General features: G+C 32.1%; 1 long non-coding RNA gene across 1 annotated transcript; it reads left to right on the top strand.

Moving 5' to 3' along the window:
• The first annotated feature begins 1,548 nt into the window (after nucleotides 1-1,548).
• On the top strand, nucleotides 1,549-15,799 carry LOC120594870 (uncharacterized). The gene is made up of 3 exons (XR_005650729.1): nucleotides 1,549-2,389; nucleotides 5,548-5,685; nucleotides 12,000-15,799. It is a non-coding gene; the product is annotated as an uncharacterized LOC120594870 (long non-coding RNA).
• The last annotated feature ends 6,932 nt before the right edge of the window (nucleotides 15,800-22,731 follow it).

The raw sequence follows: 22,731 nt of genomic DNA, 5'->3' as shown, positions 1-22,731 counted from the left end.
TTTCATAACTTCACTAAGGTTGATGGATGGGTAATAATGACATTTTCAAGTGTAGAAATATACCCTATTAGGAACATCATAGAATTTTTATGGACAAGGTAGTTGTTACAGCTTGGTTACTCAGAAAAGATGACTCTGTAGAGTAAGAAAACAGTCATGTGCTTATAAATGTTTAATCAGGTTAATATTCTGGTGCTCTTACCATGCCAGAAAATGTCTCTTATTTGTAGTGTAATAGTTTAGAGTAGAATTCTCTTAGACAGTGAAAAGACGGTCGAGAATTCTACAACACCAAATACTCAAATATTTGACATTAACAACATTGTAAATCTGACATGAACAATTTATCAGTTTACAAGGAAACTTTGCAAAAATGCATTACTAAGGGTGTTATCTGAATAGTAAATAATCCTTTAGGTCTTTGCAAAATGCAACCTACCATTATTTATAGATTAAATCACAAATACAACTATCATCTTTCAAACAGTCAATTGCAAAGGAACTGCATGTCACTAATTTATGTCCTATCCTCAAAAAAGAAACTGGTTTTAGTAACATAAGGAATAAAATTGGCTGATTTTTTATAGCAACATGTTTATATTTATATCATTTAATCTTCAAGAATAAACCAGGGAACCTTGTTTTTTTAGAAAAAGGAAGTCTTGCTGGCATCAAAACTCAGTTAAGGATACACAAAATCATAATTTTAAAAAATGATTTCTAAAAATTATAGAATGTCTATGTCTGAATGTTACTTTGCTATTCAGAATATCCTGGAATTTCCAGGAATCATAAAAGCACTTCAACCACATATGAATGATAAAAATCATTTGATGGGGAATTTTCATTATAGTGCTAAGTTTAAAAGGTTAAATGATTATTGTACTTTAAAACTTTCAGCAGATGACATTATGTAAATTATCAGATATTATAGACACTAAATAAGCCATTAAAGTTTTATTACCACAAAATGACATTTTCTAATATATGAGCTTGTATTTTCTAAATGATTTATTTAACTTTAAAATTAAAATAATATTGTTTTAGGTGTTTAACTAAAGTGAGATTGTTCGACCACTTAGTTTATTCTTAAACTAAGGTAAGAGTAAAGATGATTCGAAAACTTTAAAAGATCTCGGAAGCTAAGCAGGGTCAGGCCTGGTTAATACTTGGATGGGAGACCACCTAGGAAGACCAGGTGCTGTAGGAGTAAAAAATTAAAAAAATAAGAGATTGTAAGCTGACAAGTTTCTTGCGATCTGTGAGGTCAACCAAGAGTTGCCTTGCCTAAAAAAATAATAAAATAATAAAAAATCTTTAAAAGTCTTTTTTCTTTTCATTTTTTTTCTCCTTTTGTGCCTGCCTGCCTTTAATCATCCATGCATTCCTTCTTTCCTCTCTCCCTTCCTCCCTTCCTTTTTCCTTCTCTCCATCCTTTCCTTCATTTCTTTTATCATTCACTCTCCCTTTCTATTATAGATACAAAGTTTATTAGTGAATGCCCCAAATTACCCCCACTACATTTGTAATGAAAGGAGGGAGACGGGAAACTTCCAGTGGTAACTCTGAGTTTTACTTGTGTTATTCTGTTTTGTATTTCTGAAAGACAGCTTCATATTAAAGTTTGGGATTGTCTGCAATTTAAACATATCTTGATCAAATGATTCTGTATGACTCTGGTATCTATTTTACTATATTACTAACCATGCCAAAAAAGCAACATATCTCAGCATGAACTATATTCTCAGGAGGAATTAAGGGCTTGAATTGCCTGGAGTGTTGCAGACAGTATTCATTGAGAGAGAAATGAAGCAGGAATAGCTTCATTACCTAAGTAAATTAATTGATTTAAGGTATAAAAAGAAAAAAAGAGAGAAATTTTGTTTACTAACCATTTAACTCTTTATCTTGAAGAATAAGTTTAGGGGGCAAGTGTCTGATTGTCCATCACAGGTGTTCTTGTTGTCAGCTCTGCCCAGAGCTGTTAGTGTTAACTGTTCTGAAGTACACAGCTGGTTTCTCCCTGCTCAGGCAACCACATATTTTACAATAGTTATTGCTGAAACTTCAAACTCTATTTCCTTAGCAAGATCACTGGACTAACTTCTTAGTGATAGTTGTAGAGATACTTCTATAGAAAGAGCAATTTGGATCTAGAGTTAGTTTTTGATGTGACATGAAAATCACAAAGTGTACCTTGGGGAAATCTATCTTCTGAAAATCTACTACTGGTATTGGCCACATGTCTGCTGATGTCTCTAACACTATCAGCTGCTTTCATACATCTACTATGAAATACCTTCAAACATGTCAAGCTACTCGGAGCACGTATAGGTTGAAATGGAAGGGAATTGCATGTTACTTGTGAAAATCTCTCCCCTGTGAAAAGGTGGGTGCAAAATATAATGTTCCAGAACTGTTTTTATGTGTGTTTGTATACATATGTACATAATATTTCAGTATGCCTCATTCAGACATTTAATTCACTAGGAGAATAAGTTGTTATTTTGACAATCACTTTTTATACATGTTAAAGAGGATACAGGAAAATGAAATACAGATGCAATTCCATACTTATCAAAGTAAATGCTCATATTGGTCTAAACTCTAAGATGCATTTAAAGAAAGCCAATTAAAACTTGCTCAATATGACAAATGGAAAATAACAGCTCACATAATTAAAAAGTCCAATGGTAGATATCTGGCTTCAAGCTTAGCTGCCTCAAGGTGTCCTTTTGTTGTCTCTGTCCCATTTCCTCTTTTTGGAATTTCTCCCAAGATTCACAGTTTTATTTATTCAATGTTTTAGAGTTGGTTATAATTGTTTATTATTACAGATGCTAAGATTTTCATGTTTTCTCACGTGAAACATTCCTCTAGTTCAAAAGTAGGTACTATATAAATTTTACTCAGATAACTCATACTTGCATCATTCTATTCTTAACCTACCTCCAATGTGACATTGTTTTTTTTATCACCATCTAAGTGTTACCCTTTTCCCCTAGGTTTTAAAATTTATTTACATAAAACTGCATAAAGTTGACTTCTATGATTTTTTAACTGCTCTATTTCAAACATCAGTTTTTGTAATTCTTCATTTCGTGAATGTTTTTCTATTTTTATTGATTAGTTGAACTCCTAGTTATTCATATTTTGCTTAGTTTTTCAAAGAATCAGCTTTTTAATGTATGTATTAATTGTGTTGTTTCTACATTTTCAACCTTCTCAATGTCAGATTTTAAATCTCTACTGCTTACTTTGTGTACAATTTCTAACTTTTGAATTGTGTGTTTAATCTGTTTATTTTCAGTCTTTCATTTTTATTAATATATTTACTTAAACCTACACATTTTCCTATGAGCATTGCTTTAGCTGTCCCATGAATTTTTATATATAAATAAGGAATGCACAATAATTCTTTTCTAGAAATTTTATGTTTAGTTTGTATTTGTTCTTGACACAAGAAGTATTTAATAGATATTAGTAGTAGTGTATATATGTTCATAAAAATCTTCCTCACTGATTATACTATTTAGATCTTCTATATGCTCCATTACTTTAATACATATGTTTTACCTTAGATTAAGAGAGGTGTATCAAACAAAGTCCTTATCCTTTTTGCTCCTATTTTTCCTTGCATCCTGTTTGGTATCTATGTTATTAAAGTGGCCACTATCTTGTCTGATGCATAGATTAATAACTTTTATATCTTCATTACAAAATGTACCCATTTTTGCACTAGAATGAATCTTCTATCTTATTTATGGCTCTTTTGACTGAACTCTGCCATGTCAGACATGAAGATCACAAGCCTTTGTTTTGTTTCATTGTCAAGTGACTCTGGCTTATTTTTTGACTTTTTTAGGCTTTTGAAATAAATTTTAGATGTATTTATTGTATAAGACGTACAGCTGTGTTTTGCTTTTTGTCCCAATCTGAAATTCTCCTTTTCTTAGGTGTGTTATGCCTTATATTTATTTATATAAGGTATTTATTCTTGGCCTCAAGTTTGGGTTTTTTTTTTTAAGGTAACATTTACTGTGGATCTTTTACTATGTAGTTCATTTCCTCTGTTTTCTCTCTCTCTTTTCCTTTTTTTTTTTTTTTTTAAATGTGTTTGGTTTTGTTTGAACTTCTGGTATTTAGGAAACAATACTTTTGTTCCAGTGGTTACGTCTATGCTAATGTCTTTACCTAATGCTTGTAAACCTCTTCTCTTTACTTAGGCTTCTACTTGCTTTCTAAGCTTTAAAGTATTTCCATTATTTCAATTTTTATCTCAGAGACAAACAAATACAGCTAATCTGTTTTCCTCTTCTCTCTCTTCTCCCATTTTCATTTTTGCTGCAATATTTCTATTTCATGGGACTACACAACAAATAACATATTACTGTCCCATCCTTCTCCCCACGTTTATTTTAGACTTACATTCTCAATTATACATTATTTAAGGTTTACCACCAACTTTTTCACTAAAGTTGCTTCCACATCTTGGATGGATGAAGCTCATCTTCTATTGTGCTGCTAGCCCTGCATATTTTGACATCTCGTTTCAAGTTTGTGTGTGTGTGTGTGTGTGTGTGTGTGTGTGTGGATGGGGGGATAGTAAATGTAGCTGTTTTATTTTAATTTTTTAATTCCCAGTAGCCACTGCCCTATTACCCTGGGTCTGAAATTAGTTCCCAATTTGCCGCTCAGGATCAGGTGTTTTCTTCTCTGGTAAAGCTAAATGAATATTTTTTGTGTTCTACCATCACTCAGATTCTGCTGCAAGCTTCTGTGTTCTGGGCAGGACCTAAGGAAGAAGATTATTTTAAAAGATCTTTTTTTAATGTCCTAAATTTCAGAATTCTCTAAGCTATAAAACTCCCAACTTCAACATGAAAGTAATTTGTTAACAAAGACTTACCATAAAAGAGTTTGACAAAAATTTTAATTAATACGAGAAGAAAGTGGAGAGCACTAAAACTGCAATCATTTACATTCAAATTGTGTAAATATGGTTATTTTATAATATATGATTTGATATTTCCAACTATAACATATCCAAAGTATTCTCAGTGTTTCTGGCACCATCTGTTTACCTCAGGGAAGAAAAGTCCACATTTTCTTTTGTCTAAACGCATAGTACACTGATTTAAAATGTGTGTCACAAAGATGACACGATAACATCCCAATTTATATTTACAGATCCCTTACCACCAAATGTTTCTCAAATAAGTGTTAAGGGAGAAAAGCCAAAACTTTAACAAAAATAACCTCAGTGCTTCTTAGTATAGACATGAGTAAGAATGATTTCATTTCCTTAAGTTTTCACGTTTTAGCTTAATTTTTTATGACACTTATTATTCCTTTTAGGAACTTAAAAATTCTCGTATCAACTAGGAAATCTCCATCCTAAAAAGGAAACAACAGAAATATTCCTTAAAGCAATGACATTTGATGAAATGCATTGTGATTCCTTTGAAATAAAGAAAACTCATTTTTGTCAATGTAAGCAGCTAGAAACTAACCATTCCCTTCTACAATTTATACTTTGTTCCCTAGCATGAATATTAATGAGATATATATATGTGTAGAAAGTATGCTTTCCTTTTGTATGGAAGCACGAAGTGAGGAAAAACATTCCTCTATCACCTGGTGATGGACATCAACTTGCCTCAGATGAACTTGGAATTGGAAAAGGTAAATGAATAAGTGTCCATTATGTAGTCAAGTACAAAGATGTCTATGTATATATGTGCATATTAATAAATAATGACACATAGTATCACTAGAAGAGAAATGTTTTCAAGAGAAAGTCTTTATATTTTCTTTGAAAACTAGTATTATAAGCCAAATTACATAAATTTTCTTTTAGTATATCTTTTTGTGAAATTGCAGTTATTGTTTGGAAAATAGAGTAGTCTTTTTAAAACTAGCACTAATATTAGGATAAATTATACCAAGGGGACCACAAAATAAGATTACGTCAGCTGTATCAAATGATAATGATTGTTACTTGAAACAAGTCACTTTCATTTCATATGAAAGGATGATTTTTCAGGGTCAGAAAACTATATAACCAAAATAATTACAAAAACCTTCTCAATGTAATTTTACCCCTTGATCTCCACCTCTAAACCTAATAAATAAAACAAACAAAACATAAATACAGTTGATAGTTAAATATACAAATGTGTAATTTTCATTTTAACTCTATAAACATAACTGTCAGGAGATCAAATGCTAATAACTGAATTAGTGACCCAAGATAGAACAGGTAATGTCATTTAGGCTATAATAAAGAACGGAAAGCATTTATTTAAGCAAAGGACAGATTGCAATCCAGGACACAGATTCATGGAGGAACCTAAATTGTCCTCCAAAGGGAACACAGAAAGGCAGAGTTTATAAAGGAGGTTTACAAAGGGAACACAGAAAGGCAAGGTTTATAAAGGATAATATATAAAGATATTCTCATTAAGATCTTTTATGTAAATGAAGGATGTGGGCTAGGTCAGCTGAAATTGGTTGGGACCACTATATCATTATATAAATAAAGGGTACTGGTTGTGAGTGGATCAGTTCCTTTCAAAATGAAGGATGCTGATGGTCTGGGCACTGTGATGAGGAGAAAGTAAAGTTCACATATGTCCATGTAGCAATCTCTGATTTGGGATCTTTGTGTTTTGGTCTTTAGCTGAGTTTAGCAATAGGTCAGCAATTTAACAGTAGTTTCCAAAACTGAGACATGAAAAGTGTGTAGGCCTTACTTCCTTCATGACCTCCTGACTTACTTTTAAGTGACTCTCTTCACAAGGCTTATTCTATTTTATTTTTTTTATTATCAAGGAGGAAAAATAATTTTATCTCTCCCCTTCCAAGTTAGTAACAGAGACCCCTGTAATAAAAGGTTAACAAGAGAAAACAGTTTATTAACATATATACCTTATATATGCATGGGAGATAGGGAAAAATGAGGAATTCCCTGGGGTTAAATTGAGGGTTAAATATCACCTTAATAGGGAAGAGGGAGGGGGCACCTAGGCCTCTTAGGGGAGAATAAATGATTTTTAAGAAAGATGAACAGGTCCTAAGAAGAATAGATGACAGTTTGTAATGAAGTTTGTCTGGGTATGTTGTTGACCTCTAGTCTCCTCCTGTGATCAGAGTCAGTCTTCTGGGTTGATGAAACTCTGAAGGAAGGAATTTATGACAACTGAGTTCCTTTTAGAAATCTGTCCTCCAGCAGATAAGGAGAGTTCAGAGAAAGCCTCTCTCTGCATCTACTGCTTTTCAAGAGCCTAGAGCTGAAAATAATCAATATGCCAAAGTGACATATTTTAGGGTGGCATATTCTTCTACTCTTCACATTCTAAGAATGCATTGCATGTAGGAGCATGATTCGTAAACCAAAACACTTGACTCTGACCCCATATCAGCCCCTGCTGTGATGTATGACCATAGGCCCAACACCGATCCCTCTGTCTCAGTTTCATCATATCTGTTTTGTGATAATAATAAGTCCCTTGCATATTTTGAATGTCATGGTAAAATTTAAATGAAATGGCAGTTCTGAAAGCAATTTAACAATTCAAAAGCCTTACACAGATGCTCAATCACATTGTGGAGTCTTTGGTTTTCTTTTGCAATAGGAACTAAAAGAAACACTATCCATCCCCAGGACCACTGTCTTTTGTTCCCCTAGTTTGTATATACAAAAAGATGCTTGGAATAATGTTCACATAAAGTTAAAGATAATTATCTCTGCATGGTTGATATTTTTATTCTTTCCTTTATATGTTCCTGTATCGTTGAGTAGTTTTATATGAAGCATAAATTATTTTTACAGATAAATATGTTCTTAGGCAAGACTTAAGCACAATTAAACACAAATAGAAAATGTCCAAAATATTGTATATCTATGACAAATTTTAATCACCATAAAACATTCCTATGGATCAAAAAATTAAATGTCCCAATAGACAATTTACATAAAGGATAAGTTATGAAATGCTTGCTTTTCTAGTAATCAAATACATGCAAATCTAAAAAATTAGGTTTGTCATTGTAAACTGTTGAAAACCAAAGTCAAAGTGAAGATTTTCTGGCAGTGGGGGGTGGGAGTAGGGGGCACATTAACTGCAAATTAGCAACAATAGGAGTAACAGCTGGCTTCCCAACATAAACAATGAAAGCCATAAATTAACAAGATGATTCTAAAATTCATATGGAAATGCAAAGAGGCAACAATTACCCAGGAGATCTTAAAGAAAAAAAACGAAAGTTAAAAGATTTATACTTCCAGGAATAAGACTTATTTCAAAGATATATTACTTAAGACAGTGCAGTACTAGTGCAAGGAGAGAAAACTAGGCTGATGAAAGAGAACAGAAAAAGGTTCATGCATGCAATTACCTCAGTTTCTTTGTTGTCTTTCTGTTTTTGTTTTTTGTTTTTGTTTTTACTAAGTGAGGCTGTAATGCAGTAGAGAAAGGATAGAATTTTTTATAAATGGTTATGGACCAACTTTAGCATTTTAATCACCATAACATCCTCCTGTATATTTACAAATGAATTCCATATAGATTAAATCTGTTGTGAACAGCACAGCAATAAAGATTTTAGAAGAAAACATAAATAGCTTTGTGTACCAGAAGTATGTTAAGATTATTTAAGGACAACATAATGCCAACACCAAAGGACAAAATAAGAAAGATAATTTGGACTTCTCTAAAATTAAGAACTTCTATTCATCAAAAGAGACAGGTAAATATAAAACAGCAAACCAAAAAATGGACAGATATTTGCAATGGATATACCTGACACAAGACTCATATATAAAGCATACAAAAAATTCCTATAAATCAAATTAAAAAGGCAAACAGTCCAGTAGAGGAATGGGTTTGAATGAATGCTTCGTACAGAATACTGTCCAAATGTCCAATAAACATGTTGAAAAGAAACTCCATTTCATTACTTATAAAGATATCCACATTAAAACCACAATGAGATACTATATCATATCTACCAGAATGTCTGTCATGAAAACAACAGACAATACTTAAGTGTTGACAGGATGAGGAATATATGGGATTTTCATACACTGCTTTGATTATTTTGGAAAATGGATAGTCATTGTCTACTTTATCTTAACATTCCTGCACCCTATCACCCAGCAATTATACGCCAAGGTATATACTAGGAATGTATACTTATGCTTACCAAATGACATATATGAGAAAATTTGTAGCTCCACAGACAAAAATCTAAAAACAATACAAATGTCCAGTAATAACAGAAAGGTAAATAAATTTTATTATTTTTATGTCATGAAATTTTCTAGAGTACCAAGAATTAACACACTATTACAACACGTAACAGCTTGAATGACTCTCATAAATATAATGTTGAATGAAAGAAGCCAAGCACAAAAGAGAATACACTGTATGATTCCATTTCATTTGCCTTTAGGTTCAATAGCAGTCAAAACTAATGGAGTTAGAAGTAAGAATAGCCATTAGTTTGGGAGAATTGACTGGGCGGTAGCACAAAGGGACTCCTGGGATACTAGTACCATTCTCTGTCTTGATTTGAATAATGCTTATATAGGAGTATTCACTTTGTAAAACTTGTGGAGCTATAAGTATGTTATTGGCATATTTCAATTTAAACAAAAAAAGAAAAATGTTCAGTAGGATATAATTTTTCTATCAGTTTTGATCTTTTTTCTAGGACAATATCTGTAGTTAGCAATGAAGCAGGAAATATTTTATGTCACTTAATGAAATGGAAATTGATGCCAATTTTCTGGAAACAATTGGATGATATCTAGCAAAAGCTTAAAAAGTAGATACTTTTTATCAAATAACACAAGGACTTTATCCTATAGAAATAATCAGAGAAATGAAAAATAGGCTTATGTCAAAGAATATGTTATCCAGTGTTACTTCTGTATCTAGACATTAAAAACTATTTCAGGATTAAATAAATATATCATGGTATAGATATTAATGGAATGCTCAAAGTCATTTAAATTTATACATTCAAAGGCATTTCTGACTACTACAATCTTAATATTAAAATATTAAATGATAAGCTGGTTATAAAGAGATATATAAATTAATTCAATTATATTTCATGTAAGAATGTATTTATTATATATGAAGGTAAACACTTTTTTTCTGAGCAAAGAATTTATTTCCTGTATTATTTTTCTTATATTCTTATATTTTCTTGTTCTAAAATAAACATGTAGTACTTATATAATGGAATAATTAGCATATTCCAAAAGAAGCATTCAAATAACATCAAAACAGTTAAATCAGACATTTATAAACATAACATTTAAACACATGACTTTTTACATCACTTATTTTTTTCCACTTAAATGAATGTATGCCTTCGGCTTTTTAATCCATTTCCATACTGCTGTAACATAATTTACTAAGATTTTTTTTTTATGTTGTTTGCTATTCAAATTATTTCTGGTTTATTTTATAATTTCATTTAATACTACAATGAACATCTTCCAGATATAGTTTTTGCTACTATTAATAGTTCCTTACTATAAATTCCCAGAAGTGAGAATCCCAGGTCAAAAATATAAATGAAATATCCAGCAAAATTTAATTTATTGAACAATATTTATTTATAACTTAGAAAGTGTTCAAGTCTCTCCTAGGCATACAGGTGATAGGAAGATCTGGGTGTTATAATAGTTCAGAGGATAACAGTGAGGGCTGTGATCAAATCTGACCATAAATAGGTCAAATATAGTTGGTGAAAGAGAATCCCAAAAGAAAAAATACATTTAGTGTGCGCCATCAGATTAAAGCCCATCACCACAGCTACCTTGCTCCTTGCTAGATCAAACCTTAAATAACTATTGCTCTACCTCTATGGATTCCTCACATTTATTAGATATTTGTCTCTTGTTGTTAGCTGAGACTTAATTCTTTACACGCTCCAGATGCTGTGTAAAGAAAGCTATTATCTTTGAATCTTGGTAGGACGTGTCTACTTTTTGTAGCATCAAATTGCACTGCCTTTATTGTCACCCTCTATCAAGTTTGTATCAAATTTGCTACCTACTCTTTTCTCTGCTCATCTATATCTTTATATATATCTCCCAGCTTCAAATCCCCAGTTGAGCTCTTTTCTTTGGGTTAGTTTTCCCCAAGTGTATCGCCTTGTGTTTTCTAGGCTGTGTCTAATTTGGTTATGCTCTTTTATATCTCACACTAGCTGATCCCTCAATAAGTGTAACATAATTGTTTGAAATCTGCTGCTATACTTTGTTTTGAAATAGTTCCCTGAACTCTAAATACCTGAGCATGAAAATAATTAAGGTGAAGTATTGAATACAATTGATTTTCTTGTACAAAATATTCTATGTGCTCTTTAGATGTAGGGCATAAAAAGGCTTCCTTTGGATGATAGTAAAACCCATTTTGTTGCTTATGTACATTCTGTAAATTCTACTGCTTACACATTTATTGACAATAACAAATTTATTTTACTCATGCTATCCAGAACTCTTTTAAGTTAGAACTAAGTTGGAATTATCTTACAAAGTGAATTTTGATGAACACAGCCATAAGGAATTGGAAGTAGAATAATATTTAATCAGTTTGTATCGCTGTAGAGGAAATCAGAGTTTTCAGGGTCCAGTCATGTAGCTCTGTCAAGAAGACATATGTAACTCAGCCAATTTGATGGACTTATGATCCTGGACCAATTTATCTATATTGCACAAGAATGAGCAAGTTAATTTTTGATATTGAAAAGGCAGGTAACTCATGCCTGTAAATTCTAAAGCAACATGACATTTCATATCAACTTATGATAAGTACAAATGTCATATTTCTTATAAAATTAGTATTAATAAAGTATCTATTTTTAGAGATATATGCTTGGTTTAAGACCAATAGAACATTTTAATAGTGAGGATAAAATGGGACATTGCAATAATGGTAATGAATATTGATGCGACACCCTCTCAACCTTCTTTCCAGAAATATTCATGTCACCTGCATGGAAGATATATAGGTCAATGCTATCTCACATTCCTTGCACCCCCCCCTCAAAAAAAAAAAGAAATTTCCGACAAAAGGAAAGGAAGAAAAAAAAATTATTAGGAAAAGAGATCCTTGACAATGAAGAGAATTCTTGCGGAGATTTTGACGTTCTGCTGACTACGAAGCTGCATCTGTGTAAAGCATTGAACTTCAAATTACAGATGAGGCTGAGAACTGGGCAACTTCTATAGTTTGCTTTCCCTTTTGTTCTTCTTATGTACAGATTAGAGGTAAAAAATGTTCTTAAATTAAAATGTTTCTGTAGTCTTTATTTCCATAACACTATAGTTTTTTTTACAATCTTGATGTTTCCATACAAAGGACTTTTAATTACTGAAATGTAAAGAAAAATATATAAGATGGTTTTACTGAGTGTTGTTTCATAGCAAGGAATATTAGGAAAAAATATTTCAGCATTCATTTTCAGCAGAAGGAATTTCGAAAGCATTGCTATAATTCTCTTAGTTGAGTTAAAAAATTAAATCATCAGATTCAATGTAACAGGTTTGTCAATGCGAATATCTGATACCACAATAAATAACTGGCATTTAACTGAGAAGTTCTTCTACTGAGGGAGACAATGTATTCACAGTTATTGCTTCATTTTTCATACATGCATAAGAAAACTTGGAATTGAAAATGGAAAAAATTAATTTAGAAGAAGTCATTTGATCTAAATAAAAAGTCATGCTTCACAGAGTAAAATATATCACACTTTGTGCAGCTGCACATTTTTTATTGTTAATTTGGGGCACAGCCCTAAAATAACTACCAACTTTTAACTTGTAGAGTAATGTTGGTGTTACTTTATCAGATTTTTGATATCTTAATATTAGGTGTGCAGTGATATCAATATGCTCTGGCTGGAAGCCTGCTCAGCCTCTATGTCACACATATTTCTAAACAATGATTTGCAACTGACCCTACTTGCAAGCTTCTTACATATCCCCAGCGTGGCATGGGTCATGGCACTATTATTGGTTGGTATACTAAATGGCTGGCAGAGACAGCAATGTCTAATACTTCTCCCATTATCACTTGAGATCAGAACTGACTCTCTTTAGCCACTTGTGTTCAAAGGCCTTTTATTTTATTAGTGAACACCTGACAATGTTGTCCTTGAAGGGACAAGTTAGATAAATTGCATCTGGAAACTATCAGAGAGAGACAGGTTAATGCTGGTTGTCTTTCAGATTTAATCATGTGTTAAAGTAAGCACTCTGTTCTTTGTACATGTGTTGCACATACTAATAGAAGAGATGATGGCAAAAACTGAAAATATAAAATAGCACCGCAATTTTGATATTCTTCTATTAATATTTTTGAATGAAAATTTTAGACAGATGATACAAAAGGAGGGAAGCTTTGACAATAAGTATAAATCGGGATTGCCCGGGAAATATGAGAACTATGTTCACTCTATCCAATGCCCATGAAGCTTCCAGTTTAATTTTTCTCTAAGAAGCGTTATAGCCAATCCCATTTTGCTTTCCATCCCCCTTTCCTAGTACCTGTTATCACTGGTCCCTAAACCCTTATATCCCTAAGATGATTCGATCTTCTATATGTCTCCATTCTTTAAAACGATTACCCTGTGCTCTTTGACATTTAGTCAGTCCTTAAACTCTGTTTATTTCACATTGTTGCCATGACATAAACCTGGCTGACTCCCAGCAAGCGTATTTCCCTTGAAGTCTCCTGAAGTAATGATTTTCTTACCCCTCACTCCCCATGTAGAGAATCTCAGGTACAGCAGGGTGTAGGTGTCCTGTGCTCCTTTTGAACCTTTTATTTCCCAGCAACTTTCGTCAAAAACTCCAAACCTTCAAAATTTCACTGATGACTGATGACTTGGTATTGTATCAACACAACTCTGATAGCCCCGAAGGGACCGTGCACAGTTCTGCTAAGGATAACTTGACCCAGGCATTCCAAACTACTTTGGTTAAAAATAGAAGAATAAGAAATTGGGATAAAGAGTTTGGGGCTTTAATTTCTTCGAACTTTAATTCATAAAGACAAGAGCATTATGATTTCAGAATTTAATTCCTTTGACTTCAATATTTTTACATTTTAGCTCAAAAGAGAATTTAATTTCAAACTTTATTTTCTTCCTGGAATTCATTTCAGGAAATTATATTTGAATTTGAAGCAATCTACATTGTTTATGTAGGCATTTTATTATTGGAGAGTCTCTATGCATTTGGAGTACCTTAATGTTGTCATTTAATTTCATTTCAGTATCTCTGAGAGGCTGTATTGTAAAACATGGCTGGATACAATTTGAGATAAAACATATACTAGAAAAATGGGTTTTCAGCCTTCCATAATTTATTCAACACTATATATTTTTGACCCACATCAGAGCCTCATAGGGCCAAAATCTATATTGCCTCAATATTACTGCACAAGAAATAGTCAGTATTAAGGAGGCACTTCATGAAGGCGGGAGAAGAACTCTCTCTAGACTTTGCTGACTTTCTCTTTTTTTAGGAGGAGGAGACATACCCGTCATTTTTCTCAGACGTACTGGTGATTTCCAAGTTAATACCAGAATATAAAGCTGGGAATGTTTGAGAATCCTTATTCCTCTCTCCTAATGATTCCTTCTGTAGACAGGGATATGATTTATCATGCCACTGGCCTCTCCCTACACTTTCACTTCACTAACATACAGTGAATACTATGTGCCAGGACTGCTCTAAGTGCTTTATGTGAATTTGAACCCATATGAACCTGTGAGGTATCCTAGATGACAATAGCGTATTGAGTCAATAACGCAGAATGTTATTACTTCCATACTATAATGAGACCATAAGATACAAGGAAGTTAAATAATTTGTCCAAAGCCACTAGTGACAATTACGTTACCTAATCAAATACCCAGTTCTCAGTCTCCACTATACTTATCAAGAGCTTTCATAAACTGTTGGACACCTCCTTCTTGAAACATATTTTCCTTTTGATTTCTGTTACCCCACTAACTTTTGAATGCCCTATTTTCCCAATGTCTAGTCCCTCTCAATTCCTTTTGGTGGGTTCTATCACACTACTTAATCTGTTAATATTGGAATTCAATATTGTCATGAACTTGACTCTTGTGTATACTTACATTTTTTCCCTGACTAATCTCATCTGAGACCATGTCTTTATATATCATCCAAATGCTGATGACATAAATATTTATATCACTGGCCCTCATCTCTACTCTGAAAGCCGGAAAAGTATATCCAAATACTTTATTGCATTTTCAACATGGGTTTCTGAAAAGCTTTTCAAATATAATATGTTCAGATAGAACTATTTCATTCACCCCAGACAATCCCAGTCTGCTTATATCAAAACAGCCTGAGTCATCTGTGATTTCTCCCTTCCCATCATGTAAAAGCAGAGCAAAGATACAATACCATCCGTATCTCTAAGATGTGTGTTGATGGAAAGAGAAGCATAGGTTATATGTGTGTATGTGTATTTGTGGGTATTTTGCATGTAAGAGAAAGGAGTAAAATAAGGCCGTTACCTTTTTTTTTCAATATGCCTCTTTATTACTTGAATTACAATCCTTCTGTTTCACTTAAATAGACCAAATAATCTCAGTTCTGTTGTGATTTCATTACAATGTTATAGATTTAGAATTTGTGTGGTTGCACTTTGTAGCACTACCAAAAAGTTAAATGACATTTTAAATAATGGATTGAAATTATTTTATATTTTCAACATATTTTACAATTTAGACATAAAAGTACACTCAAAATTTAAATAGACTAACAATTTGGAATTAATATTTTTCTTAACTATAAGATTAATTTTTTCTAATGTAAATTTTCTTTCAAATTTAGTAATCTATAATTTTACCACATCGAAATATGAACAAGTTGAATTAACCTATTTGGAGCCCAGAATGAATCATTCAATTCGAGTAAATAAAAGAGAATTTATTATTCAGCTATGATAGAAAAATCACCTCATATTTAACTTTTTTAAATGCACTTCCTGTGATTGTTATACAGACTATCATCACATTGTAAAAAATGTAAGTTGAAAGAACCAATAATTGAGCAATACTTATTCTGGAAAAGAAAATTGTGTATGAGCCATTAAAATGAATAAGACTTCTATCTTACCCAAAACTATTAGATTAAACTTTGATCTAGACTTTCAAATAATAGAAAATTTTGTCTTAATTTCATATAAAAGAGATGATAAAAAGAAAATTGAATATACCTAAATGTGATTTAATATTTTTCTTTTAAGGTTTATCATACATTGTAGTGTTTATTGTTAAGTATATGGTCTTAATTTTCTGCTTTGTGGAAGGTGTGAAAAACGTGGTTAGATTTGAATAATTATAGATAGGTTATGTACTCTAATTGCAAACTGGGTAGACTTATAATTTTGTTTCCCTTGTTTAGTTCTTATGTTAAAGCTAAAAAGAAAAACAAATGTTGATTGCTAAAGGAAACACTGAGGGAAATATTACTTCACACTTTTTTTTTTAACCTCAGAATAAATTAGAAACATGCTAAAACAATTTATATAAAGTATCAAGAAAACACTAAGCAATATATTGCTGTTTAAGATAATTGTTAAAAAGTATCAGTATCTTTAACTTAATATATCATATGCTTTGTTATAATTTAAAATTCTGCTAAACTTACATTCTACCTCTCCTTTTTTGTCAAAGTTCTGAGAAACTGAATCTCAGAAATTTCTTTTTCATTTTTTACTATTCACTATACAGTTATTCTCTTTCCTCTACTGCAAAAGTTTTCTATGGAATGGTCTATATTCATTAAACCTAATTTCTCCATGCCCATTTTTACTTCTGGTCTAAATTTAAGAAATAAGTGTTCTGATCAATAAGTTACAGTGCATGTTATTGGCCCTCTTTCTCGTATATCTTGGTATAACTTTTGACCTCGCCATCACTGCCTGACAAACACTCTTGCTCCATTGATTTGTGATTCTGCTATCTTTAGCCCCTTTTCATATTTTTTTTTCTATCCATACTTTTTCTATCTGTTTTGTAGACCACCTCTAATAGTTGGAGTTCTTCAAGGTTACTTTCTTGGTTTCCATATTAACCACTCTGTACTTCAAAATGTGAAAAGTATGTAATATATTTTAAAAAGTGTTTATGGAACTGCCAATGGAAGATGTCCTATTGAACACACACTCTTATCTCTCCTCCCCAAAAGATATCATCAAAATATGATAATGGAAGTAACCTTAAGAAGAAAGGTAACAGGCACTGGAAATGAGAGATTTCAATAGATATTTTGAAGATGCAGTATAGATGAAAGGGTGATGACAGATAATAGAGAATGAAGGAAATAGAAATTGAGGATATGTGAACCAGCACCTGAAAAGGAAGCAGGCCATTTTTCTGGAAAGAATCCCAGAATTACTCAGATTCAGATGTAGCAAGTGGAAATGGTAGCAGAGGAGATCTGTGGAAGACAGGGCTTCATCACACAGGCCAGTTCTCTTGCCCTACCCAGATATGTGGTAAAAACAATCTCCAAACATTTCTTCCCTGGTAAACACCCTAAGGGCTCTTCTCTAAAATGCTGATCGAAATGATGAGAGAAAAGTAGGGGTTTCATGAAATTTTCATTCATTTGACAAATATATATAGCATATCTGTTCTCTTCTCGTCTCTGACCTGGTTGCCAGAAATATATTGTTGAACAATGCAAAGTTTTTTTCCTCATGAACTCATATTCTAGTAGGAGTGACCAAAACAAAACAAAAATAAAAACATTCAAACTAGTTTCAACTAATTATAAATGTTGTAAAGAAAATTAGCAGATTAAAGTGATGGGTGTGTGTGTTATTTAAGTAGTGTGATCAGGTTAAACATGAAAGATGAAGATAAACAGAAATTCTCCACATAATTAAAAGAAATAACTAAGGGCATGAAATCCATAAACTAAAAATGGGATACTATGAATAAAAGAAACAGAACAAAAATACTCTTAAAAATTAAAAATAAAATATTTAGAAGATAAGTAGAACAATCTCCCAAGAATATGGAACTAAAACTTAAGGAATTAGACAATTTGAAATATAGAGACCAAAGTCAAGGCTGAATTACATTTCAGGCTGACACCAGAGCCCAAGCTCTTTGCCTTTGTTATTACTGATCCAAAATTTACATTTGTTTGTTCTTAAAATGGGTAAGCTGATAACTTGCAGTGTTCTTCTGAGTTGGGAGATAATGTGCATAAAGGATGTAAGATAGCTAACTGACACATTATAGTTTCATAAATGCTAGCTATTAATATTTTGCTATGCTCAGTCTTTTAGAGCTATCATTAATTCACATGCTGTCAAGTTTCACCTCTTATGAGTCATCACAAAATCTTTACTTTCATCCCTGATGTCTCCTAAGTTCTGGTTAAATATTTCCATCTGTCTCCTTCATATTTCCACTTTAATTTTTTACTTTTAACTTACTCTCACTGTTGGAAAATGTAGTAGAATGACATTAACGAAATCTAAATATTGTGTTAAAAATAAGATTGTGTTCAAATCTACTTTAGCATAAGTTGTGTGACCCTGGCATGCTATTTAATTTCTTAATTTTTAGTTATCCTAAAGGGAAATTTAGAGATTTTAACTCAGTAAAGTATAAAGTGCTTTCTAATCTAATTCTGCAACCAGATTACGTGAATCATCTATACCCCACCCCTTTGTCTTCAGACACACACACAAAAAAGCGATTGAGCTTTAATTCTCATGATCATTTATTTATTAACATCTTTCTGTTCTTCCTTATTACTATCTTTACTTCGTCCGTTATTGCTTAATAACTGGGCTATTACAGTATCTCCCAGGCTGGCCTTTCTTAAGTCTCCATTCCATCCAATTAATACTACACAATGCTAATTTCTCTATTGTCCTAAACCATCACTTTTATTATTTTATTCCCCTCCTCAAAAACTTTTGTGACTCACTATGACTTTCAGGAAGAGAACTCTTGTATTTGACATTCAGAGATAAATATGCCAGGTCTAATTTTTAACCTTTTTCTCACAGTTTACCACTCCAAACAAGCGCTTTGTCAACCTCAAACATGGCTTGTTTGTTTTTGTTTTTGTTTTTACTTCCATGACTTTCTTCATATTCATGTTTTTTATTTGTTTTAAACTTCACTTTCCATACAATATTCTGAATTCGACCCATCTTTTAAAAGTTCAGCCAAAGTGCCTCCCCCGTCGGAAGCCTTTACAGATTATTTTCTTTGAGCTGCTTTAGAACTTATTTCAGTACAATTAATATATTATTTTAACATATTAGTCCATTTCATAATTATTTGCATATATGTCTTAAGACCTCTATTTAATTCAAGTTTTTGAATGAAATAAATCATCACCACAGCACCTAGCATAATGTCCGGTATGCTGAATGTCTTATAAATATATATGACATGAATTAATGTATTTTTCCTTGGACAAAACAAATAGGGCTTCCTTTCTTTCACTTTTAATGTTATCAAAAAGTATACGATGAGGCCATTGACATTTTGCAGCATAAATTTCCATTAAAATATACTTTGTTGAAAAACAACAATAATGTTGAGATGTGTTCAGATTTATAAATCTCAATGTACATGACAGAATGAAAACAAGGCAGTTCAAAGATTATTCCTCAGAGAAATAAAAACTAAAAAAGAAGGTATTAGTCAACTATGTCTGATGAAAATTTTTTTTAAATACTAAGCAATAAAATCATTATATGAACTTTGATTTTTGTCTACCAGTTTGAACAGCATGAGGTAACAACTGCATTCCCTTCAGTATTAAGTCAGATAATAAAAATTTTAGAGCACAATTTAGTAAAGTCTCTGGAATAATCATATTAGGATAAACATTTTGCCTGGAATTCTAACACTGCATAGAATGCTACTACGGTCTGTAAAATGATATATAAATATGATAGCCTTTATCTATAAAGATAAATTTACTCATCTACTATCAGTAAAATATATGGTTAGTGTTTATACATATTCTGCTCGTGAATAATTGTATTCACTAATGAAATATTTGTTTGGCTTCAGATGGCATACATTAGTCAAATATTTTCCTGGTACAGAGATCTGGGCACTAGTAAGTACTTATTGCCATTTAAATATATTTTGTCTTCGCCAAGATTGAAATAAAATCAAAACATTTAATTACCCTTCTTAGTTACGTGATTCACCTTGAGCTTGAAGACACAGTCCTTTTTGGGGTGCTATCTTTTCTCAATCATAATTCCTCTTACATATTTAAGAAAATGACTGGTTAATGTATTCTTATGCCATGAAATTCCCATGCTATTAGAGTATAATTATTACTTACTGATGAAACTAGTTCCCTTAAGAATGACCATCCCAGAAATATTTAAAAGGGCTATTGAGAAAGAAATAAGATGAAATAAAAAGTATTAGGGTTAAAAGCATTTTAGAACATCGTAAGACATATGCGAAAATTATATGTGTGATATATAAACCTAAAATAATATAAAATTGAGAACTCTTCATATAAACAGTAGAGAAAGGAAATGACTTTGGCTCCTAATTAAGTCAGAAATGTAATATTTCAAATTCTTAGACATTGCTGTAATGTCCCTAACATGCAGGGCCACAATGAACATTTTCTTGACAAATGAGTTTGCTGAAGATATAAAAGTGATTTTTCCTGTTGATCAAGCTGACCTTGTTTTATGTCTTTTATGCCACTAACACAGTGATCTACATATATAGTTCTAAAAGTGACACAACATCTTACAGTCTAGTAAATTTCAGAACCCAACAAAAGCATAGCTTAAAAACTTAGATCATGATATAGTTCTAATGGAAACCTACACTTAGAAGGTATTTACTACTTTCACATTAACATCGATTTTTCACATGCGGGCTATATACAGCTTTAAACTCAGAACCAAAACATTCAGAAAACTGCATTCTCATTTTCTTATTCACATTTTATTCAAAATTCATTCTTACCTGAACCCACAGGTTAAAATAACCTAATTTTAGACATGGTTGGGTTCTAAAGATTAGGTAAGACTACAAAAGAACAAGAGAATACTTGAGATTGTTATATTTTCTAGAAAACGGTTAGTATTGTATCACTGAGATTTTACAGGCTTCCATTCCACCATTCATAGTGACATGAGCCAAAGTGGCAGTTGATATATTATGGAGAAAAGAGTGAATCTTCTCCAGACACAGGCAAATTGGATAATATAAGGATGCCTTAGAAAGCAGATCTGCTCCCTTTCTGTCACATGATACCTGTGGCATTCCAAAATGTCTGGACCAAATAAAAGACAGAAGATGCTCATACCTCAGGTGGAGGAGAGGATCTCCTCCTAACGTGTCTACTAATAACAACCAAAACTGATACATTCATCATATGTGAATTTCAGTCTATACTAAAACTTCTAGAGAATTGAGACACAGGAAAATCTGAATTTCTTCAAAGTTTCATATCATTTGACTACTAGAACAATGAGATTAAAGTGTTTATTTGTTTTTGTTTTTGTTTTTTTCTGGTCATTGATACTAAAAACTATCATTATATGTAGAATAGGGTAGAGAAAAATTTGTACCCAATTAACTTTTTTAAAAGCTAAATAATATATTAAAAATGTGTTCGTATCATAAAAGCACTGACTTTTACTTTATCTAGCCATAACTAATATCTATGTATATATCCTCTATCCATCCATCCATCCATCTATCTATTAAAGAGATTACACAAAGCTAGCATTAGGGAGATAATATGTGACATTCAGAATTCCATTACTGACTGCACTTGTAGTCCTAAAGAAACCATGTTCTCCTTGCAATGAGTAAAAAGTGATGATTAGAATTATGCTCAGATAAATTTTCTTTGACATTCAGCTCCAAGCTTTCTATCTACTTCTCCAATCTGTATTAATATTAATATAATAACCCTACCTGACACAGAGCCGCAGGCATTTTAACTGAATCTGCATCTTCTTTGCACAATACTACCAATTTTAGAGAAGTGAAATTAACAGCAGTTGCAGGGAAATGGAGATCTGCCCTTCTTCATTCCATTCTCTGAGCTCTTCTAACTGAAGCAAGAAAAGGGGTCAGAAGAATGGAATGATGGTGGGTCCTTCCTGAGAGCTAAGGCCAGCAAATGTGGATATAAAAGGAAAGGAATGAACTAAGGTAGTTCACAGTAGGTAAGCTAAGATAGCATGAGATAGAATCTAAAGTTAAGCAAGGGGTTATATATAATAAATATTGAACATAAATTTTTTACTTTTTAATCTATAATTTGAAGAGAGTATGGTTTTCCATAAAGAACAGGGAATATTAGCTACAGAATGATTAGTTTTATATCTATATATCTATATCTAATCTCTATCTATTTATCTGTCTGTCTGTCTGTCTGTCTTTCTGTATATATATAGAGAGATACATATATAATGACTGTGTCTCTGGGCTCACTACATATCTTTTATCAATTTTTTTTTCCCTCATGCCTCTAGATATGTGCAAAACACTAATATATATCCATTCATTCTATAGAGAATTTCAAGAATATCTATTTTTTGCTGGTGAGTACAGCTGCCATAAACCTCATGGGAGAAACTCTCCCTTACATTGTAGAAATAATGTCTGTGCTTGCTACACACAAATAAG

Source organism: Pteropus medius, unplaced genomic scaffold (assembly GCF_902729225.1).
Source record: "Pteropus medius unplaced genomic scaffold, Ma_sr-lr_union100, whole genome shotgun sequence".
NCBI classification, from domain to species: Eukaryota; Metazoa; Chordata; class Mammalia; order Chiroptera; family Pteropodidae; genus Pteropus; species Pteropus medius.
This window is presented reverse-complemented; position numbering and strand designations above follow the sequence as displayed.